The 25,326-nt window shown below is 40.2% G+C and overlaps 1 long non-coding RNA gene across 1 annotated transcript; it reads left to right on the top strand.

Annotated features, from left to right (window-relative positions):
* The first annotated feature begins 13,371 nt into the window (after nucleotides 1-13,371).
* LOC132659255 (uncharacterized) lies at nucleotides 13,372-21,829 on the top strand. Its single transcript, XR_009599479.1, has 2 exons — nucleotides 13,372-13,449; nucleotides 20,419-21,829. It is a non-coding gene; the product is annotated as an uncharacterized LOC132659255 (long non-coding RNA).
* Nucleotides 21,830-25,326: the final 3,497 nt, after the last annotated feature.

The following is a 25,326-nucleotide window of genomic DNA, read 5'->3' on the forward strand; positions in this document are numbered from 1 at the left end:
TCTCCTCCTGCCTTCAATCTTTCCCAGCATCAGGGTCTTTTCAAATGAGTCAGTTCTTCGCATCAGGTAGCCAAAATACTGGAATTACAGCTTCAGCATCAGTCCTTCCAATGAATATTCAGGGCTGATTTCCTTTAGAATTGACTGGTTTGATCTGCTTGCAGTTCAAAGGACTCTCAAGAGTCTTCTCCAACACCACAGTTCAAAAGCCTCAATTCTTCAGTGCTCAGCTTTTTTTATGGTCCAACTCTCACATCCATACATGACTACCAGAAAAACCATAGCTTTGACTAGATGGACCTTTGTTTGCAAAGTAATGTCTCTGCTTTTGAATATGCTGTCTAGGTTGGTCATAACTTTTCTTCCAAGAAGCAAGTATCTTTTGATTTCATGGCTGCAGTCACCATCTGCAGTGATTTTGGAGGCAGAAAAAAATAAAGTCTGTCACTGTTTCCAATGTTTGCCCATCTATTTACCATGAAGTGATGGGACCAGATACCATGATCCTAGTTTTCTGAATGTCGAGTTTTAAGCCAACTTTTTCACTCTCCTCTTTTACTTTCAAGAGGCTAGTTAGTTCTTCTCCACTTTCTGCCATAAGTTTGGTGTCATCTGCATATCTGAGGTTACTGATATTTCTTTCTGAAATCTTGATTCCAGCTTGTGCTTCATCCAGCCCAGCATGTCTCATGATGTACTCTGCATATAAGTTAAATAAGCAGGGTGACAATATACAGTCTTGACGTTCTCCTTTCTCAATTTGGAACCAGTCTGTTGTTCCATGTCCAGTTCTAACTGTTGCTTTTTAACCTGCATACAGATTTCTCAGGAGGCAGGTAAGGCAATTGGGTATTCCCGTCTCTTGAAGAATTCTCCACAGTTTTTTGTGATCCACACAGTCAAAGGCTTTGACATAGTGGATAAAGCAGAGGTAGATGCTTTTCTGGTATTCTCTTGCTTTTTCAATGATCCAACGGATGTTGGAAATTTGATCTCTGGTTCCTCTGCCTTTTCTAAATCCAGCTTGAACATCTGAAAGTTCTTGGTTCATATACTGTTGAAGCCTCAGTTGGCAAATTTTGAGATTACTTTGCTAGCATGTGAGATGAGTGCAATTGTGACGTAGTTTGAACATTCTTTGTCATTACCCTTCTTTGGGATTGGAATGAACACTGACCTTTTCCAATTCTGTGGCCACTGATGAATTTTCCAAATTTGCTGGTATATTGAATGCAGCACTTTAGCAGCAGCGTCTTTTAGGATTTGAAATAACTCAGCTGGAATTCCATCACTTCCACTAGCTTTGTTTGCAGCGATGCTTTCTAAGGCCCACTTGACTTCACAGTCCAGGATGTCTGGCTCTAGGTGAGTGATCACACCATTGTGGTTATCTGGGTCTTGAAGATCTTTTTTGTATACTTCTCCTATATAATCTTGCCGCCTCTTCTTAATACCTTCTGCTCCTATTAGGCCCATACTATTTCTGTCCTTTATCGAGCCCATCTTTGCATGAAATGTTCCCTTGGTATCTCTAATTTTCTTGAAGAGATCTCTGGTCTTTACCATTCTATTGTTTCCCTCTATTTCTTTCCATTGATCAAAGAAAGAAGAGAATGGATGGATTGGAAGAGAATGGATACATGTATATGTATGGCTGAATCCTTTTACTCTTCACCTGAAATTATCACAACACTGTCATTCAGCTATGTCATAATACAAAATCAAAAGGTTTAAAAAATAGGTAAAGTAAAGGAGATAACCAGGACTTCCCTGATAGTCCAGTGGTTAAGTATCTGCTGCTAATGCAAGCAACACAGGTTCAGGCCGTACCCTGGGAAGTTCCACATGCCTTGGGGCAACTAAGCCCACGCTCCACAATGCCTCGGCCCCTACTCTAGAGCCCAAGAACCACAACTACTTTAGCCTATGCACCCTAGAGCCCATGCTTCTTATGTAACAAGAGAAGCTATCGCAATGAGAGGCCTGCATTCCACAATTAGAGAGGAGCCCCTGCTCACCACAACTAGAAAAAGCCTGCTCAAAGCAATGAAGACCCAGTGCAGCAAAAATAATTTTTTAAAAAATAAGATAGATAGCCAACAAGGACCTAATGTATAGCACAGGGAACTGTGTTCAATATTCTGTAATAACCTAAATGGGAAAAGAATTTGAAAAAGAATAGAAAAAGAGCATGTATAGTACATTTTGGTAAAATTCAAATACAAGTAGCTCTTAATAGTGCTATGTTATCAGAAAATTTCTATCCCAATAACTGTATTGAAATGTACTTGATCAATAATATAATGAATAAATTAATATTAATAAGTGATTTAGAACCAAAATTCTCTCTAGTTACCTATGAATCACAAACTAATTCTGTTTGGCCACCCACAGGATTAGCCCTTATAGTAGGTTTTTTGGTGTGTTAAATTAGTCACTAACTATAAATAAACATTAGGGACTTCCTAGGTGGCTCAGCGGTAAAGAATCCACCTGCTAATGTAGGAAACGCAGGTTCAACCCTGGCATTGCGAAGATCCCCTGGAAAGAAAATGGCAACCCACTCTAGTATTCTTGCCTGAGAAATCCCATAGAAAGAGGAGACTGGTGGGGAAACGGTCCATGAGGTTGAAAAAGAGTCAGACACGTCTTAGCAACTAAATAACAACAATAAACATTAAAATCATGATTTTTTTTTTTTTTTTTTTTTTGCTCCTCTTAAAAAATTGAATCAACAACACTTAGGCTGAATTGCAGCCACCACCACCCCCTCTTTGATGGGTCATATTTTCTACAGGTCACTGAAGTCCTCACCATTCTGAATCTCACTCTGACTCAGCTTGCTTCACTTGCTCCAGTTCATTCACTCCAGTTATGCACCTGACCCCAAGAAGGATTTGAGTTTGTGAGCTCTCATTTAGGGAACAAAGAGGAAAGTGAATCACTATCTGTGGGAAAGAGCTGCAAAAGAAGTAGAACTTGAAAAAGCATCTTAAACGCAGCATGCTCCAAAGTGAATCACCGATTTCTCCTTCCTGCACCACGCCCACTTAATTGACAAGCCAAAAGTTGAGGGATTATCCCTGTTGTCTTGTCTTCCTTTCTATCAAAACATTTATCACTTCTACCCCTAAATTCTATAGATTTACTTCCTAAATATTCTCAGACCTGTCCATTTAGCCCTATTTTCAACACTGAAACCACCATCACCTCTAAGACTACCGCAACCACTACTACCATTAGCATCACCAACACCAGTCTCACCATCTTACCACTGCAACAGCTACGTCATCCTAAGCTCCCACTATCTTATGTCTACACAATTCTAAGTGATTTATCCACATTCATTCTGGTCTGTCTTCAGTCTGGTCACTATACTGAAGGCAAAGTGAATTTTTTCAAGATGCAAATTTTGAAGCCTGTCCCCTGGTTAAAACTCTTCAATGGTTCCCACAGCTCTTGGTCTAACGGGAAAACTGACTGAAAAGCCTACAAGATGGTCCAGAGCTCAGCCATCTCTATAGCCTCATTTCCTATCTTTCCCCCTCTGCTTTTCGATTCCAGCTATTCCAATATTCTTTAAGTCTCTAATACTTAGCATAATCCCTCAAAAAAACAACAACAACAACAACTCAGGTGCCCAAAATTGCATTACTCATAATCCTTAGTTTTCACACCATTTAAATTGGCTGGTATGTGGCCCTCTTAATTTAATTTAAATAATATAATTAACTCTTTGGAATTCCCCATCCACCCCACTATCTAGAACACCATGTTTTACAAAAATTTACACTTTGCAGGTCCTGTTATGAACCTCCCATCCCTTCCCACATGACTCCTCCTCTGAATTTTCACTCTGTAAATGTTCTTATTTTTCATTGCCTTTTAAAAAAAATCACGTATATTTGTATACCCAAGTGATGTGTTGTTAATTTTTTTTGTTTTTAAACTTTATTAAAAGGTGTTATGAAGTATAGCTTTTTTTCCCACCCAACATTATGTTACCAATATTCATCTACAGTCATGAGTCCCAAGCAGTTGTGAGCAGCATGGAGTCACTCGTGTTTATTGCCATGTAATATTCCATTAGGGACTCCCTGGTGGCTCAGTGGTAAAGAGTCAGCCTGCCGTGCAGGAGGGTTAGGATGGTGTGCTCAGCCATGCCAGACTTTTCGCTACCCCATGGACTGTAGCCCACCAGGCTCTTCCGTCCATTGGATTTTCCAGGGAGTAATACTGGAGTGGGCTGGCATTTCCTCCTCCAGGGGATCTTCCTGACCCAGGGATTGAACTCACATCTCTTGTGTCTCTTGCAGGAGGATTCTTTTTTTTTCCCCTGTGGAGTCATGAGGATGTTTTTGTTTGGTTTGTTTCATTGGGGATTAATTAACAAATATTAATATACATGAATAATATTAATGCTATTAATATTAAATAATATATAAAGCATATTATTTATATAAATAATCTGTGGCTATTAACTGATATATTAAATAAGAATTTAATATATAAATTATTAACGTGGGGAGGGGCAAGGGGCATACATCTCAGTGGGGGTGCACACATCAGGGACTGGAGAGGGGCGGGGCAGCACACAGTGCCACACAAAACAGCCACATCCAGCAGACGAAATAATCAGACCAGGGATGGGCGAGGGGGACAGCGGCCACAGAGGCTGGTTGCAGCAAAGGAAGAAAATCGAGGGCCAAGGGAGAGAGGCCGGTCCAAGACACTGTGCACTTTCTGCCCCCACCTCTACTCCCACCACCTCCCCGCCTCTGCACAGCGCAGGAGCCTTGGCCTTTCATCTGTCCCTTCCTGCCTCCTGTCCAGAGGCCTGAGGGGCACCCTCTCTGCTCTGAGCCACTAGCACCACCTGGGAAACTACTGCTGTGCAAAGTTCCATTAGGAGCTTCCCTGATGGCTCCAGTGGTAAAGAATCCACCTGCATGCAGGATACGTGGGTTCAATTCCTGGGTCAGAAAGACTCCCTGGAGAAGGAAATGGCAACCCACTCCAGTATTCTTGCTGGGAAATCCCATAGACAGAGGAGCCTGGCGGGATACAGTCCATGAAGTCACAAAAGAAACTGACACAACTCATCGATTCACAACAAAAAACAACAAATACCCCATTATGTGAATGTCCCCTTACCTGCAGTGCAAATTTTCTTCTTGGTCCAGTTAACTCTTACTTATCTCTCAGATCTCAGCTCAGGTGTCACTTCATTAACTGTTTCCTTATCTTCATAACCAGGGAAGACCCCTTTATTTATTATAGACCTTCAAAGCACCTTGAACATCTCCACTGTGGTCATTACCACAGTAGCAATTTCACACCATGTGATCTATTGTGACCTGTTCCCCCATTTACTTGGCAATGAGCTTCCTCAAGAGCAGGCTCCATGCTATGTTTGATTGCTATTAAATCCCTACCTCCTAGCACATCATAAAGACTCAATAAAAGCTGTTACTTAAATGAATGGATAAATCATGAAAATAAGTATTTACCTCTAATAAATAGTACATCCAAATAAACATGTTGAATAATAAATAACTATAAAAACCAGCCTCACTGCCTGACTTTCATATATTATTAATGCCATTATCATTCTTTAACAGCTACCTAGGCTTAAAATTTTGACATTAGGTCTGATTGTGGTATTTCCCTGACCCCTCACCATTATTTGCACACTCCTGTGAGGCCTGGCGTGCTGCGATTCATAGGGTCACAAAGAGTCGGACATGACTGAGCAACTGAACTGAACTTTGGAAATAGTGCTGGGACTTCCTGGTTGGTCCAGTAGCCCACCCAGGAAGTGTTGGTCCACTTTGCAATGCAGGGAGCATGGGTCCAATCCCAGGTCAGGGAACTAAGATCCCACATGCCTCGGAGCAACTAAGCATGTGTGCCAACTACTGAGCCTCTGCGCTCCAGAGCCTGCGCCACAGCTAGAGTCCGTGTGCCACAACAGAAGGTCCGAAGTGCTACAGCGAAGAGCCCATGCACCCAGACAGACAAACACTTTTCAAAAAGAAAAGGAAATGGTGTTTACCCCATCCCAACCCAATGTGACCTCCATATGTACTATTTTCAGTTCCTTTACCTTTCAAGTCCCGATAATTCCTCATCACCTTATCTATGGTTATACTGTTCTCTCTTCCCAGAGAGTCCTTTCTTCATTTGTGAGTGTTTAAATCCCTACACAGTGCCTACTTCAAATGCCATATCCTCCAAAATACTTCCCTGATTTCCCAGATGGAACAATCTCTTCAGCCTCCAAGCTGTTATCACTCATTACCTTACCCAGTGATTATTTGTGCATGATCCAAAATTCTTCTTGATGTACTGGAACAAACATGGGCTTTGTATTCACATCTCTCTCCTGCTCCCTGCACCCACCCCTCCTCTGCCCTCTTAACCCTTCAACAGCTGTCATCAGTCTGGCTGTAGAATTCAGACACACTGCTCGGCCCCTCTTTGGCATGAGACCTTAATGAGACAGGCTCCACCATGGGGGTGGGGGTGTTTGGTGAGAAAACCCCTCCAACTTTGGGTTAGATTGCTGGCAACCTGGGTTAGGTTGCTAACCTTTTGGCCACAGCTAAGAAATCAGTTCTCTCATTAGTTTCTCAATAATAGTTCACACTTTGATCTCTATCTATCTGCTTTCCAGGTCTCATTTCTCAATTGGTAGTTAACTTGGGTGGGGAAGAAAGGGATTTATTTTACTGACTTCCTAAAACCATAACTATAAAGTAATATGACCCTTGTGTTTAAACAAACATATCAGAACTTTCAAACTCAAATGAGGGATGATGCCCTTCAAAATAGTCCCCTGAGGAAGTGATACATTATCCCAATACATCAAGGCTACCCTGGTTTAAAATCTTTTGGCTGTATCATGAGGGCCTGTGGATCTTATCTGAATATCTTTATTGGTCTCAAGTCACATCTGAAAAGGGCAGATTTGAGTTTTTAAGATAGCAAAAAGTCATTTGAAACTAAGGTTAATGAATTACTCGGCATTTTGGATCAACAATGGGAAGGAATCAAAAAATAGTGAAACGTGCGTGTGTATGTATGTGTGTCATAACTGGAAAAGCATCCTAAAAATGCCTGCACAAAAGTGACCACTGTGAAAAACAACACTCTCTTGGTTATGTAGAACAAGGTGTGTTTATTATTATAGAAATTGTTTCACAGTGATGCTGATAGCATAGAGTAATGACTTTTTCTAAAGGCACAAATATGGAGTCATTTACCTTGCCACTTATTTTCCGTGTCATCTTAGACACATTATCTACTTTCAATGTTAGTATTTTCATCAGTAAAACCAAATTAATAATAACACCCAGCATAGGTACCTCATAGGATTGTTTTGAGAACCATATGAACTAAAACAGGTGAAAAAGCTCTTTGGCAGCCATCAGTTCAGTTCAGTTCAGTCGCTCAGTCGTGTCTGACTCTTTGCGACCCCATGAGTTGCAGCATGCCAGGCCTCCCTGTCCATCACAAACTCCCGGAGTTCACTCAAACTCACATCCATTGAGTCTGTGATACCATCCAGCCATCTCATCCTCTGTCGTCCCCTCTTCCTCCTGCCCCCAATCCCTCCCAGCATCAGAGTCTTTTCCAATGAGTCAACTCTTCGCATGAGGCAACCATAGGTGAATACAAATGTTAGTTGTGTTATGGAAGCTAACATTATGATTAATATTCTTCCTTGATTGTTTCAAACTTTTCCCCCTTCTTTGACATAGTTTGGCAGCAGATCTGAATTCTGAAATATTTCTTCATAAAGAGACTGAGGTCAATCTGAACACATATTCCAGGATTCAAATAAATTGCTAAGGTAAATGCAAGGAAGAAGGAACCTGCCAATGACTCAGTAAACAGCAATTTCTATAAATCATTTGACTTGTTTTGCACCATTTTCTGTAAGTCACTTGATTTGTTTTGGCTTTGGGTGATTTCTTTCAAGTTTCTGAGAAAAAGGAGCAACTTTAATCATCATTTTCTCTAACCTTGATTTAAAGACTAAAAAGATGTACCCATATAAGTTTAAATAACATCTTTCCCACTGAATGGCAATTAACATTTACTGAGAACTTACTAAATGCTGAGTAATATGTTAAATACTTTAATCCTTAACAACACCCTGATACCCTAGGTACTATTTTTGTCCCCATTTCACAGACAAGTCCAAGGAATCACTGAGAAATGCCACTCAGTGGGTAAAAGCCTTAAGCTGGGATGTGAACACGAATGATGTAACTGCAAAGCCCATATTCTGTAGCACACTCTTGACCTTTCAATGCATAAACTGGGTTTTCCAAACTACAAACCCAATCACATTTTTTTCTCCTTTATGTTTTACTTTTGAGGCTAGCATAGGACCTATTCTGGGGCTGTTTGTGTATCCCTGATGAGTGACAAGTTCCCCTTGAAACCACTTTAAAGAGTAGAGGACCCCCTGATGTGGTGATGAGAACTCTCAGAAATGTGCTAGGGCATAACACTGGGCAAGCATGAAAGAAAGAAAGGTTTAAGGAAGAACATACAGTTCATCTTTAGATGAGATCAGGCACATTCAGGGTGGTATGGCTGTAGACCAGTTCATCTTTAAATCAGCATTTGCACTGAACTTTCAGAGCTTACTAGGAATTTTTACTAAGCCCAGGTCCCAAAGTTTGTCCTCACTTAGAATTCTGGTTACTCTCCACTCTCTGATATCTGTCCCTTTCCTGGAAAACATCTACGTTTCTGCAATCATCTCCAAAACAAAGGATGTCTTTCTTACCTTCTCTAACTCTCATCTGCACTAAAACAAGAAAAAGTGCACTTTACATTCACTTTCCCCTAAGGCATTGAAAGCAACTCCTTTATATTTTCATATAGATACTATGTTTTGGTTTTCTTGTCAGTTATAAATGGAGTCCTGTTCATGATATGAAACTTGAGAAAGAAAAAGTAAAAAGATACCCTGGATGAGCAAACTACATGTCAGTTATCTGTGTCCAAAAGCTTACCATAATATCTGGCACTTGGAGGTGCCCAAAAAATGTAGACAAGGAGTGAATTTTTTAAAGATCCATGAGTACTCAATGCCAATGGTCTCCATTGCTGCTATACGTCCAGGGCATTGATCCCTGGTCAGTAACACAGAGTGGGTACTTGCAAAATACAGAATACTCAAACAGGTACAGTGAAGAGGGTCTAGGCTCACAGTGGGCCTTGGGCACATGTCTATTGAATCATGCACAGAAGAAAGAAGATCCTGCCCAGTTAGGAGCAGACTACACAGCACACATCTACCTCCTCACTAGATGCTGTCTCCACCCCCTTCTACAGGCCCTGCCAGTTGTTTAGGCCAGCCCACATGCTTCTACAGGAAGCATATTCAGCCTTCTGAATCACACACAACATCCCTACATCCTAATACCTGGAACCTGTGAATGTGTTACTTTATATGGCAAAAGGGAATTTGCAGATATGATTAAGTTAAGGATATTAAGGTGGGGAAATTGTCCATGTATGCCTGATGTAATCGAAACAGGTCTTTTGAGAGGAAGCCAGGAGGAATCAGATTCAGAGAAGCAGGCAATACGATGGTAGAAGCAGACACCGGAATGATGTGCTTTGAAGATGGTGAAAAGGGCCACAAGCCAAGGAGTACAGAAAGTCACTAGAAACTGAAAAAGGCAAGGAAACAAATCCCCCTCAGAGCTCATAGAAGGAACTAGCCCTACTGACACTGCCCTGGTGGCTCAGAGGGTAAAGAATCTGCCTGCAGTTTGGGAGACCCAGGTTCAATCCCTGGGTCAGGAAGATCCCCTAGAGGATGAAATGGCAACCCACTCCAGTATTCTTGCCTGCAGAATCCCATGGACAGAGGAGCCTGACAGGCTACAGTCCATGGGGTCGCAAAGAGTCAGACATGACTAAGCAACTAACACTTTCACTTCAGCCCTACTGACACCTTGACTTTAGCCCTGAGAAACTGACTTTAGACCTCTGGCCTCCAAAACTAAAAGAGATTATATTTGTGTTAAGTCACTAAGTTTTGGTAGTATGCTCCAGCAGCAATAGGAAACCAATATATCTCTCTAGCCCTCAGGGACACTTTGATCTCTCCCTTCTGAGTTCTGATAAAGTTTGAATACATAACATAGCATTCAGAACTTCACAGAACCTGTTTCCTCATCCAGGTATAACTGTCATTTGGGGCACAGACTTTTGCTGTACATGTTAATTTCTCAGAGGGGGGAATGTCTAAGTTGGAGCCAGCTTAGTGAAAGACATAGCAGATACTTTGGGGGGAAGAAGTAAATACTCCATTATATTAATATGAGGGAGATATCATCCTTTGATCTTACAATTAGAGTATGTCATTTTAAAAATTGAGTCTGTTCAGATTAATGGATAAAGAAGATGTGGTTTGGGACTTCCCTGGTAGTCCAGTGGTTAAGACTCTGAGTCCCAATGGAGGGAACATGGGTTTGATCCCCGGTTGGGGAACTAAGATCCCACATTCTGTGTGTCGAATAAATAAAATAAAACAATTTAAAAAAAAAAAGATGTGGTATGGAGAACTCCCTGGTGGTCCAGGGGTTAAGACTGTACTTTCACTGCAGAGGGTGTGAGTTCAGTTCCTGGTGGGGGAACTAAGATCCCACGTGCCGTGTAGTGGAGTCAAAAACAAATTTAAAAAAATTTTAAATATGTATATATATATACACTCATATATATACATATATATACATACACATATATACATATATATAATGGAATATTCAGTTCAGTCGCTCAGTCGTGTCCAACTCTTTGCAACCCCATGAATTGCAGCACGCCAGGCCTCCCTGTCCATCACCATCTCCCAGAGTTCACTCAAACTCCCTTCCATCGAGTCAGTGATGTTATCCAACCATCTAATCCTCTGTCATCCCCTTCTTCTCCTGCCCCCAATCCCTCCCAGCATCAGGGTCTTTTCCAATGAGTCAACTCTTTGCATGAGGTGGCCAAAGTACTGGAGTTTCAGCTTTAGGATCATTCCTTCCAAAGAAATCCCAGGGCTGATCTCCTTCAGAATGGACTGGTATTACTCAGTCATAAAAAATAATGAAATAATGTCATTTGTAAGCAACATGGATGGACCTAGAGATTAACATACTAAGCGAAGGAAGTCAGACAAAGATAAATATCATATGATATCATTTATATGTAGAATATTTAAAAAATCATACAAATGAACTTATTTATAAAACAGAACAAACTTATGGTTACCAAAGGGGAAAGGGGGAGGGATAAATTTGGAATTTGGGATTAACAGATACAATTTAGTATATATAAAATAGATAAATAACAAGGACCTACTATATAGCACAGTGAACTATATTCAATATATTGTAATAACCCAAAGGAGAAGAATCTGAAAAATAATGAATATTTTTATGTATAATGAATCATTTTGCTGGACATCTGAAACACTATAAATCAACTATGTGTTGTGTGTGTGTTTAATCATTAAGTCATGTCTGACTCTTTTGCCACCCCATGGATTATAGACCACCAGGCTTCTCTGTCCATGGGATTTCCCAAGCAAGAACACTGGAATAGGTTGCCATTTCCTTCTCCAGGAGATCTTCCCCTCCCAGAGATGAAACCTGTGTCTCCTGCATTGGCAGGCAGATTCTTTACCACTGAGCCACCTGGGAAGTCCTGAACATACTTAATACAAGTATATAAGCGTACTGAACTGAACACTTTGGTAAAAATGGTATACTTAAAAATGGCATATAAATTTTATATGTATTTTACAACCATTTTTTTTTATAATGAAGTCTGTAACTACAGTGGGGACAAAGAACAAGAGCGATTTGGAAATGTACTCAGGCTGAAAGCACCTGCAGAAGAGGGAGATACGGCGCTTGGTTTGGGAGGACAGAGGGGCTGGTATTGGTGTGAGGGATCCATGGCTGCGGGGATGCCTGTCCTCTCACAGTGACACAGTTTTCCCTCCTCCTTCCAACAGGCAAAATGATTCCTTCAACAACAACAAATATGTATTGAATACTCTGTGCTGACACTGGGGGTATGGTACTAAAAAAGATATATAGCTTAGTGTCAAATGGGGGAGAAAGACATAAAACAAATAATCACATACGGAGGTTACAATCTGATCCACGTCGCAAGTGAGGTATGAACCAAGAGTGAGAAATAAATGAGATTCCCTCATAGCTCAGTTGGTAAAGACTCTGCCTGCAATGCAGAAGACCTCAGTTCAATTCCCGGGTTGGAAAGATCTGCTGGAGAAGGGATAGGCTACTCACTCCAGTATTCTTGGGCTTCCCTAGTGGCTCAACTGGTAAAGAACCCCCTGCAATGTGGGAGACCTGGGTTTGATCCCTGGGTTGGGAAGATCCCCTGGAGAAGGGAAAGGCTACTCACTCCAGTAATCTGGCCTGAAGAATTCCACGGACTGTATAGTCCAGAGGGTCGCAAAGAGTCGGACACAACTGAGCGACTTTCCCTTTAATGATGCAGGGGGTGGAAGTGAGAAGGGAATGTCTTAGGCAGAGAGAAGAGCAGGTTTCTAGGACCTGAACAGAGCAGTGAAGTTGAGAGAGCAGAGGAGCAAGATGATCCTGGGAAGGTGGCAGAGGGCAGAGCCTGGGGCCAGGTTCACACCTGTGGTCTTTGTCCTAAGAGCAAAGAAGAATCACCAGAGTTGTGTTGGGGGTGGGAGTAAGGGAGAAAAGGAGGTTGAGCTGTCATTATCAGATTTGCATTTTTTTTTTGAAAGGGTCAAAAGAGATGTGGGGAGACCAGTTAGGAGGCTACTTCAGTAATCCATGCAAGGGACAATGAAAGTGAGAGGATAGGGAAGTGCTGCAAAAGATGAGGAGACAAGGGATATTCCAGTGAGATTTAGGTAGATATATGTTGGGATGAATTAGACATTATGATATTGTGATTTATAATAAGAAATCGTTAAATTAATTAAACAAGAAGGCCATTAGACTGATGTGACTCTAAGGCTATGGTGACATAGCTACATAAGCAAATCAAAATCTAAGCTTATAAATGTTCCAAGGTTACAAAATTAAAACCACCAAGGACACTCAATTATGAACAACCACTAGCCTTTAAGCTATCACCAATCAGCAACTTCCTTACTTTTCTTCTGCTTTTCCTCTTAAAAAATCCTCTCTCCAAGCTTCCACTCCGTTAGTGCTCTTAACCACTTCTGGTTTGGTGCTGCCTGATTCAATCTATTTTTGCTCAAGTAAATGCATAAAAATGTTAATGTTTCAATTTCTCTTTTGACAGTTTTGACATCAGAAGAGGGAACTGAAGGAAAGTCCCCTCAGTCCCCAGGAGAAATGAACAACCAGGGGAAGCTACTTGCTGAGCCCCTTGAATTTGCTGCACCTTTGGAGGTGCTGGGTAAGTACTTCTCTCCTACCTGTGCGGTTTTTGCATTTTGAACTTTCAGACTTTATTTTAACATTTCTTTTTCCAGACTAGGTCCAGAAACTGGCCAGAGTCAGACTGGGTTCAACTTAGAAACCAGTCTACTTCAACTGGATGCAGATCAGTGTGAAGCCTCGGGTGAATAAAATTTTGTGTTAAGGCTGAGTAAGCAGGTTAACTTTACCAAAGATAATTTTGAATTACAGTGGCCACAGAGGAGAACTTCCAACCTAGATAAACAACTATTTAGGAGGTGCACAGAGAAAATGGGGTCTCAGCCAACTGAAGGTGGAGGGAAATTTCCTTTCCTCCTCTACTGTTTCTGGTGCCCATGATGAGACCCACTGGAATACCCCCACTTGCTGCAGAGCCTGTATATGGGATTCTGGAAAACCTGGCAGAAGCTAGCAATGGGTGAGAATTCTTAGCAAACTCAGCCCTTCTAGATCTCTATCTATGGTGCCTGGTCAAGAGAAGAAGGTAAAATTTCACATTGTCCTCTCCATTCCAATCAGATTGGCAGGCAGAAAAAATTTTTTTGAGAATAAGGTCTTTGAATTGTGACTTGTAAATCTGCTTTCAGGTAGCCATTGGTTGCCAGTGCTTTCTCTCCCAGCGATAGCTACTACCTTCTTGTTTGCCTCATTTCGTGTCATGAGAACTTGTCTTGGCAACCATCAGGCTGCGGGCAGAAATGTGGGTGGCACCCTATTTGTGGCTAAGGTCTTACTCACTGCTGCCAGCTCTCAGGGAAATCGTCTAAGTCTTTCTTTCCTTTAGCAATCTTGGGGAGTGGCTCTGGATTTAAGAAAACAGTATCTTTTGTACCTCTTTAGGGATGCTTCTTAAGCCCATGGTGTTACTCGGTACTGCCAGAAAAACCTACAAGACATTTGAAAGGATTCTTTAAAGTAATTCTAAGGTCAAAAGTTGGATAAACCAGAAGCTAATATTCAGAGCCTGATAGGAAGAGTTTTTTGGTTTTGTTTTGTTTTGCTTTTGTTCTTTTGTTTTTAAGGCCTTTTCCCCTAAGCTAAAAGAAATTATGTACCCAGAAGGGAAAAAAAAAAAAAAAAAGAAAACCATTCAAAGGCAAATAGCTCTAAATCTAGAATATAGGGATCTTTGGCTTCCATATTAGTTAAAAAGAACTTCTCCTTGACATGAAGAAGCGAGATAAGGCAGTTGGATGGGTCAGGCTTGATATCATTCAAGCAGCAACCCAATTCTTTAAGGAATTAAAAATAACTGTACTTGTCTTAAAAATCAAGTCTTTATAAGAACCAAACTGCTGCTCTAGAGACAATTCAAAGCCCACCTATCCATTTTACCAAACCCAAGTTTCCTCTATTCATCTCAAAAGGCTTGTAGGTATTGTAAAATTCTAGATTTAGGAGCAAAAGTCCTCTTGAAGGAAGCTGAATTATTTCCCTATGTCTTTGAAATGTAAATGTTCTACCCAGTCTTCTCTTGGAATTGAGGACCATCTCTTTGAAAAGCAAACTTCAGGGAAGTAATTCTAAATCAGAAGAGAAAAATAAAAGTGGGGGAGATGCTATTTGGAAACTAAACAAATGAAAAATCTTAAAAATCTTCTCCACAACATTAGTAAAAGTTTAAGCCAACTGAGAAAGTACACTTACATCATCTGACAGAAATACAATTTGGAGTCAACTATTCCATGGACTATCCACGGGGTCGCAAAGAGTCAGAAATGACTGAGAGACTTCCACCTTTCTTATATAAAGCAGACGTATAATATTTTTCTACCTCTGGACAGTATTGCAAGATTAGTTTCTAGAGAGCTCTATTTAACTGGCTTGATGATAAGCATGGGGAATTCCCTGGTGCTCCAGTGGTTAGGACTCGGAGCTTTCATTGCTGAGGGCCCTGGTCAATCCCTGATAGAGGAACTAAGAGCCCACAAGCTGTAGGCTGTTGCGCAGCATACAAAAAAGAAACACAAACACGCACATATAAATTGAGAAATTAAGTATACTCTCAGAAATATAAACACTAACGCAAATGTTTTTCAACTTCATATGATCTAGGATAATCTTCGGTAAGTAAAAGGTCGTTTAGGTTCGAACCCAGGTTTCCTGCATTGCAAGCAGATTCTTAACCATCTAAGCCACCAGGGAAGCCTGTAGGTTTGTTAGTTTAATTAAAATAGGCATATCTTTGGTGTTATCAGCATAAAATGTAATACTCTTACTTTAGGTTACTAAAATTTAAAAAAACAGGTTCTGTTACAGAATTTGTCAATAAGAAATATATCTTAAGATAATGGTGAGCTGTTTAATATTGTATAAAATTTTTATGAGTAATTTAAGCATAATTGTTAAGAACAAGCAAATTTAATAGATTAAGGTAACATAAAAGTTTATAAATGAACTTTTAAAGAATAATTATGCTTTATGGTATACTTACTTTAAAATAGTTTCCAAAATCTTTTTGGTAACTTGAAATCTTAAAGTTATACTGAAATGGAGGGTTAAATGATGGATATTCACTGAATATGTAGATCACTCCAAAATAAGGTAAAGTACTGAAATATTAACTACCGAACATAGGTCTACCTGCTTTGGGGTTATTACAGAGGAACTCAAGATAATTGGATCTGTTAGTAAACACGCTTGTGTTCAGTGGAAAATGATGCTATGAGGGAGCATATGCTTCTAGAAATTATGATATGTATTTATAAATTTGCCATATAAAGAATGTGTTTGTTGCTGGGGTAAAAGACAGTTCATAATTGCTTCCTTCTTATTTTTCACTATAAATTAAGGTTCCTAAGGATTGAGAATTCTAATTAATGTGTAATTAAAACCACTAGAATAATAAGGAAAACAACTCTATGCAAGGAAAGTAAGATGTGTTTTTGGCTAAGAAAAGGTTATGAGGTATGGAGATGCACTTCTGTTAAGAGAAATGAAAGCAATTTTGTTCTAAAATAAAGCTGATTACTTCAGAATGGGGAAAAAAAGAGAACAAAGGACAAAGAACTAAACTAAATGGATATAGAAAGTTGGGAAGAGAGAAAAAGAGATAAAAGTTTACGTGGGTAGTGAAGCTAGCTAAAATTGAATTGTTACCTGTCAAACTTCAATGTGAATCAGCCATAGGTATGTCCCTTCCCTCTTGAATCTCCCTCCCATCTCCCTCCCCATCCCACCCCTCTAGGTTGATACAGAAAACAAAAAATTCTGTAAAGCAATTGTCTTTCAATTAAAAATAAATAAATTCTTTTAAAATTGAATTGTTATTATAAGGATATTTAAAATAAACTTTATTATAGTAATATGCTTATGTAAAACTAAAACTTAATTCTCCTTTTATCTGCTAAAATGACAAAGTTTTCTCCTCTTGATAATAAGAGATTCTGATTTTTCTTTACCTTTTAAGTAATCTACCTAGAGCAAAGATTTTGTGTTTTAATAAAATAATTTCCTGTGATTTATATTGTCTTTATCAGGTCTTTAAATACTTAAAGAAAACTGAGTCTTCTCAATATTAAAAGAGCTAAGTTTTGTTCACAACTATGTAAACTTCTGTATTTGACTTTAAAATCTTTGTCACTTTGGAGAAATAGATAATTAAATATATTGTTTCATAATGATCTGTGATCCTATTTAGCCAAAACCTTTTGATATTTTTGCAAACTTCAAATTCTAAATGAAGTCTTTTTGACCTGGGAGTAATTTCCCCTGGAAAATCTCCAAAGACTTGTTCTCTCTCCTTTTAAAAAGAGATATTGAACTAATTAGGCTTATTTTACATGCTATAATACACGGGAAGCATTGTCAAATAAGAAATAATAATTACATTAGATTTGTATGAATATATGATATCAATTTAAGTGTCCTAGAAATATGGTATGTCCTAGTATGTGACCCTATGGACTGTAGCCTGCCAGGCTCCTCTGTACATGGGATTCTCCAGGCAAGAATACTGGAATGGATCACCATGCCCTCTGCCAGGGGATCTTTCCAACCAGGGATTGAACCCCATGTCTCTTTCATCTCTTGCACTGACAGGTGGATCCCACTAGCACCACCTGAGAAGTCCCAGGATAATGTTATCACTTGTAGTTCTAGTGATTATCTTAAAATGTTGTATGTCAAAGAAATAACCAAGTTTTCTTGTCAATAGCATTATAATGAACTCTCATGAGATATTTAACCATGGCCATTTTTAAGTCTTTTATCATTTACATTGTTTCACTCCAAAGCTTTTACAGAAATGCTCCTGCAAAAGTACTTCATCTTTAAGGAGAATCATGGAAGGGACTCTAACAGATAGAGGTTTCTGTTAACTTTCAAATCATAGCACTGAACTGAGTAAGACTTTGCAGAATTCTAATGGAGAAACTCATGGCTTCATAAAACTGGTAACAAAAGAACAAGGTTAACAAGAATTAATTACATGGGACTAAATGAACTGATGAGGATGATTATACTTTTTAAGATCTTTGTTTGAAACACTGTGGTTCTTTGTTTTGTTTTCTCAAATTTTAGGAAAACTTTTTCTCTTATGCTATTCAGCAAATTGGTAAAAACACATTTTTGTCAAAAAGATGAAATATTTATCTTTTTCTCCCTATCTGATCCCTCTATAATTCAGAAACTCTATTCTTATTTTCATGGCAATACAGTTATATGCATAAGTTCAATAAGAACCTGTTCTCCTTGTAACAGGACACAGTTGGAAACACTGGTTATATTACAAAGGCTTTGACTAGAATGTAATATGTGAGAATGTGGATAAATCAGATATGGCCATACAGTTTTAAGGAACTACAGTTGACTTTATGGAGTCAATAAAAGCCTCTTGGGAAAACTGCCCTAGTACTGTGCTTACAGAATACCAGCAGTTTTACCAGATGAGTAAGGAAGGTCACTTTCACGGCATGCCCAGGCACCTCAAGATATTTTGCATACTTCCAAAAGGGAGAATTCACCCAAATCTATAGGTAATTTAGGCAATCAGTTCAGTTCATGTCCAACTCTTTGAGACCCCATGGACTGCAGCACGCCAGGCTTCCCTGTCTATCACCAATTCCCACAGCCTGCTCAACCTCATGTCCATCGAGCCAGTGATGCCATTTAACCATCTCATCTTCTGTCATCCCCTTCTCCTATCTTCAATCTTTCCCAGCATCAGGGTCTTTTCAAATGAGTCAGTTCTTCGCATCAGGTAGCCAAAGGATTGGAATTTCAGCTTCAGCATCAGTCCTTCCAATGAATATTCAGGACTGATTTCCTTTAGGATTGACTGGTTGGATCTCCTTACAGTCCAAAGGACTCTCAAGAGTCTTCTCCAACACCACAGTTCAAAAGCATTAACTCTTAGGTGCTCAGGTTTCTTTATAGTTCAACTCTCACATCCATACATGACTACTGGAAAAACCATAGCTTTGAGTAGAATGGACTTTAGTTGGCAAAGTAATGTTTCTGCTTTTTCATATGCTGTCTAGGTTGGTCAAAGCTTTTCTTCCAAGGACCAAGTACCTTTTACTTTCATGGCTGCAGTCACCATCTGCAGTGACTTTGAAGCCCCAGAAATAAAGTCTGTCACTGTTTCCATTATTTCCCCATCTATTTGCCATGAAGTGATAGGGCCAGATGCCATGATCTTAGTTTTCTGAATGTTGAGTTTTAAGCCAACTTGTTCACTCTCCTCCTTCTCTTTCATCAAGAGGCTCTTTAGTTCTTCGTCACTTTCTGCCATAAGTTGGTGTCATCTGTATATCTGAGGTTACTGATATTTCTCCCAGCAATCTTGATTTCAGCTTGTGCTTCATCCAGCTCAGCATTTCTCATGATGTACTCTGCATATAAGTTAAATAAGCAGGGTGACAATATACAGCCTTGACATACTTCTTTCCTGATTTGGAACCAGTCTGTTGTTCCATATCCAGTTCTAACTGTTGCTTATAGGCAATGATTGATGGTAAATCCTTGGCTTGTCTTCTTGGCCTGGAGATGGCTTTAAAAGTCCAATCTAAGATTCCTTGTGAAAAGTTCCAGCAGAGTGTATATGGCCAGTGACCATTCCTACTTCTCTTATGTAAATAATCAGGTCAAGTTTAATGAGACTAAACTTATTCTGCAAACAAATTAGTCTCACTATTATGATTATCTTTACTAGAAATGAAGGTGGTCCCTGGAGAAGGAAATGGAAACCCACTCTAGTATTCTTGCCTGGGAAATCCCAGGGACAGAGGAGCCTGGTGGGCTACAATACATGGGGTTGCAAAGAGTCTGAACTATTGAGCAAGCTTGGAATCTAGAAAGATGGTACTGATGAACCTATTTGCAGGGCAGCATTGAAGATGCAGACATACAGAACAGACTTATGGAAACAGTGGGGGAAGGAGACGGCAGGACAAATTGAGAGAGTAGCATTGAAACGTATATATTACCATAGGTTAAATTAGATAGCGTGTGGAAATTTTCTGTATGATGCAGGGAGTTCAGATCAGGTGCTCTGTGACAACCTAGAGGGGTGGGGTGGGATGGGAGGTGGGAGGGAGGTTCAAGAGGGAGGATACATTTTTATACCTATGGCTGAAACCAACAAAATACTGTAAAGCAATTATCCTCCAAAAATTAAAAATAAATAAATTTAAATTAAATATAAACAAAACACAAAAGATGATAGGTAATACATTTTTTAAAAAGCAATGAAGGTGATTACAGAGGGAAAAATAGTATTTCAGCAAAAAATTAAAACACAGTCTTGTGGATATCATATTCTAGCTCTCCTTATTATTTTTGAGGTGTTGTTATATATCTATAAACCAAACTGGATCCTGAATTCTTCTACTTTTCTCAAATATCTGGCTATTGGCACTCTCCCAATAGTTATTGTAGTCTCCCTGGTATACTATGTTCTCTCAAGGCTGTATATTGTTACCCTGCCTATTTAACTTCTATGCAGAGTATATCATATGAAATGCTGAGCTGGATAAAGCACAAGCTGGAATCAAGATTGCCGGGAGAACTATCAACAACCTCAGGTATGAAGATGACACCACCCCTATGGCAGAAAGTGAAAAGGAACTAAATAGCCTCTTGATGAAAGTAACTCAACATTCAAAAAACTAAGATTATGACTTCCAGTCCCATCACTTCATGGCAAATAGATGGGAAGCAATGGAATCAGTGACAGACTTTATTTTCTTGGGCTCCAAAATCACTGTGGATGGTGATTGCAGCCATGAAATTAAAAGACGCTTGCTCTTTGGAAGAAAAGCTATGACACACCTAGACAGCATATTAAAAAGCAAAGATATCACTCTGCTGACAAAGGTCCATATAGTCAAAGCTATGATTTTCCAGTAGTCTTGTATGGATGTGAGAGTTGGACCATAAAGAAGGCTGAAGACCAAGAACTGATGCTTTTGAACTGTGGTGCTGGAGAAGACTCTTAGAATCCTTTGGATTGCAAGGAGATCAAACCAGTCAATCCTAAAGGAAATCAGTCTTGACTATTCATTGGAAGGACTGATGCTGAAGCTGAAACTTCAATATTTTGGCCACCTGATGCCAAGACCCAACTCATTGGAAAAGACCCTGATGCTGGGAAAGATTGAAGGCAAAAGGAGAAGGGGCAGCAGAGGATGAGATGGTTGGATAGTGTGACTGACTCAATGGACATGAATTTGAGCAAACTCTAGAAGCTAGTGAAGGACAGGGGAGCCTGGAGTGCTACAGTCCATGGGGTCACAGGGAGTTGGACACATCTGAGCAACTGAACAGCAACAAGCCAGCAACAGTACTACTATCAGATTGTCTCACTGCACTTGGAAAAACAAACAGGATGAGCAATGAGATGAATAACAAAAACCATTCTCCATGGATCTGACATAATAACCTTAGTTTCACAATGAGACAAGAACAACTTAACTCTGATAGTGACTGACAGTAGAGTTAATATCAATTTTGTGATCAATCTCTCATGTGTGAGAAGATGACAAAGAAGGGGGAAATAGTTAAACTAATTTCACAGGGAGGCCATTGGACGGATTTGGTACTAATGCTATGTTGACTATAAAAATCTCTCCCCAGGAGGATGAGATGAATGGAGAGAGTAGCATGACATTTATACTAACATCTGTAAAATAGATAGCCAATGGAAATTTGCTGTATGACTCAGGGAATTCAAACTGGAGCTGTGTAATAACCTAGAGGGGTGGGAAAGGTGGGAAGTGGGAGGGAGATTCTAGAGAGAGGGGCGTATGTACACCTATGGTTAATTCATCTTGATGTATAACAAAAATCCAATCAATTTTGTAAAACAATCATCAATCAATTGAAAGTAAATAAATATAATTATTTTTAAAAAGAAACCTCTCCCCAAGCTTCTGCTGGTAGAGTATTCCTAAACACTTTTGGTTTGGTACTGCCCAAATCAAGCTTTGTTCACATAAAACTCTTAAAATATTTAATATGCTCAGTTTATCTTTTAAAATATATATATACTTGGTCTTTGACCCCTTTCCTGGCACATAACTCCAAAACTCCTTGGAATTTCTTAAGTCATAAAAGTAATAACAATGTTTTTGCTATGTTAATGAAGTGACTTTTAGACTGCACCTAAGAATGGGGACTCAGTTCAGTTCAGTTCAGTCATTCAGTCGTGTCCGAATCTTTGCAACCCCATGAATCACAGCACCCCAGGCCTCCCTGTCCATCATCAACTCCCAGAGTTCACTCAGATTCATGTCCATCGAGTCAGTGATGCCATCCAGCCATCTCATCCTCGGTTGTCCCTTCTCCTCCTGCTCCCAATCCCTCCCAGCATCAAAGTCTTTTCCAATGAGTCAACTCTTCGCATGAGGTGGCCAAAGTACTGGAGTTTCAGCTTTAGCATCATTCCTTCCAAAGAAATCCCAGGGCTGATCTCCTTCAGAATGGACTGGTTGGATCTCCTTGCAGTCCAAGGGACTCTCAAGAGTCTTCTCCAATACCACAGCTCAAAAGCATCAATTCTTCGGCGCTCAGCCTTCTTCACAGTCCAACTCTCACATCCATACATGACTACTGGAAAAACCATAGCCTTGACTAGACGGACCTTAGTCGGCAAAGTCAAGAATGGGGACAAGGTGCCCAGAAAACTAACAATATGATTAGAGGATTAGAACTTTCAGCCTCACTCCAGGCCTCTGAGGAGGAAAGAAGAGCTGAAAGTTGAATCAATTGCCAATGGCCAATGATATAAGCAATCATGCCTGCATAATGAAGCTTTCACAAACACCCTAAAGGACAGAGTGCAGAGAGCCTGTGGGTTGCTGAACATGTGAGTGCATGGAAACTCCTTGCCCTTTCTCCAAACCTTGCCCTGTGCATTTCTTCCATATGGCTGTTCCTAAGTAACATGCCTTTATACTAAAACAAGAATCTAGAAAGCAACTTTCTCTAAGTTCTGTGAGCTGCTTTAGCAAATTATTCATAATTGAACCCAAAGAATAGGTCATTGGAACCTCTAATCTATAGTTAGTCATTCAGGTACTAAGGCAAATACCTGGACTTGTGACTGGCATCTGAAATGTGTGTGGGAGGACAACCTGTGGGATCTGAACTCTATTTCCACATAGATAGTGTCAGAATTGAGCTGAATTATAGGGCTTCCCTGGTGGGCTCAGTTGGTAAAGAATCTGCCTGCAATGCAGGAGACCTGGGTTCAATCCCTGGGTCAGCAAGATCCTCTGGGGAAGAAAAGGGCAACCCACTCCAGTATTCTTGCCTGGGAAATCCCATGGACAGAGGAGCCTGGTGGGCTACAGCCCATGGCGTCACAAGAGTGGGACACGACTTAGTAACTAGACCACATAGGTCACATAGCTGGTGTCTAGTAGAGGAAAAAAAAAAAAACATTGGAACTGGATGCAGAATCAGGCAACATGAAGGGTGAAAGATAAGGAGAGTTCACAAATAAATCTGAACTTTCTGCTTTGTGAATTTGGATGGATAGGTCTTTCAAACTTACTGAACAAAGGCTCGATCACAGTCACCACACTGCACAACTTGAGGAGACACCATATCCACTTGTTAGTCAACGGCAATGATGCCCTTGATGTTGTGCACAAGCAACAGCCCTATGTGACAAATGATCCCTAGGGAGACAATTAGTTTCCCTAACCTGGGCCTAACTTCTTCCTATCTCCCATTTTCCCCTGGTATACTAGAGGTTGTGATCAGTGACCAACACACCAAAGCCCAAAGCAATCAAATGTTTCATGTTTAGCTGTTCAAGTCAGATTCCACCAAAATCACATCATAAACCTGAGCCTTCAGAAAAACTTTGGGCAAAAAGAAAGTAAAAAGAAAGGATCCGTGTGCACCTGACTCATGTTAGGTATGTTTCAGGGTCATTCACTCTCTCCCCACTCATCACTCTTATCAGTGCAATGCTAGTGTAGCCCAGCACATATGGCCTTCTGGTCACATGGTCTGCTGATGGCAAGAGCCTTGCATGCTGCTTCTTCAGGGCTTCTGTAGCAGGAAGTCATGTTCCATAGAGTCTGATCAGAGGTCCAAGACTGACTCACCCTTTGCATCTAAAGACTGGAGCAAGAGACAAAGACTTCTCCAGGCCTCCTCTGGTGACATCCAGGCAGCCCATATGATGCTGTAGCCCTTAAAGAATGATCTGGACACAGCTCCTCCTGGGGTTCCAGTTGTCTAAAGCAGACAGGGACCCATTCCACCCACTAAGTGGCAGCAGGTAGAGGTGTTCACACCTCAGAATGTCACAGTAAATCAGGCAACATTGGGTGCAATCTAGGGACCCTCACTGGCCATTCTGTGGACAGGCAAACTATAGCCCCAGCCCAAAGCATGACCCACTGGCAGACCAACGTCTGTGAAGCAGGGAAACCTAAAAGAGCCAAGCCCTGGGTTGATAAAGATGAAGTCTTCCTGAACCCAAGCATGATCATGTAGGTTAAGGAGTAGTTTATAGGAGAGTCATCCTGATGTCTGGTTGGAAAGGCCTGCATTGGAATCCTGCTATGCCTATCGCTAGCTTGGATGAGATTCTCAAGCTTTCTATGCCTCAGTGTTCTCATCTGTAAGATGAGGATGATAATAATTGTTTTTATCATAGAAGGCAATGTGAGGATGGAAAGCATGAAACATATGGAGCACTTAACTTAGGTCAGTGCCTGCCATGGTAAGTACCTAATAATGTTTAGTATTATTACTCTGTTAGAACAGGAGTCTGACACTTACTGCTCTCAGGCCATCAAGAGCATTGACAGGTTGCAGTCCCTGCCTGCTTCTCTTAGGCTCCACAGTTTGTGAAGTAAGATACCAACAGCATTTGTCACAAAAGGCTTATGATGAGGAATAAGACTCTCAAATCCTGCCTTATTGGCAGGCTATAGTTTTAACATTTAAATGGCCTGAACATTTTTCATTCCTCCAATATACTGTCTACATGGACAGCTGTGTGGGGTCAAGAAGTTTTCCACCTCTGTGGGCCTCAGCTTACTTGAATATAAACCAAAAATTCTCTGAGGTCCCTTCCAGCAATAACATTCTGAGCCTGTGACCCCAGGCCTGCATAAAACTGGCCAGGGTACCTTTACACTTTTGTGTGAAGTTCCTTTTTTTACCACTGAGGCTCTTAGCTCATTTCTGATAATCAGTGTTTCAATAATAAAGTCAGAATAATCCTCTAAATTTACAAATGTGATAGCAAAAGAAAAAGAAAAATACCTCTGAATGGTAAAATACTTGCCAATGGGTATTTCTAACACATCACAGTTTGTCTTATGACTAGGTAACAGTCACTGTAACCCCACCCACCTCATTGAGAAATCAAGAGGTTATAAAGCATATT

The sequence above is a fragment of the Ovis aries genome, chromosome 2 (assembly GCF_016772045.2).
Source record: "Ovis aries strain OAR_USU_Benz2616 breed Rambouillet chromosome 2, ARS-UI_Ramb_v3.0, whole genome shotgun sequence".
Classification (NCBI taxonomy): Eukaryota; Metazoa; Chordata; class Mammalia; order Artiodactyla; family Bovidae; genus Ovis; species Ovis aries.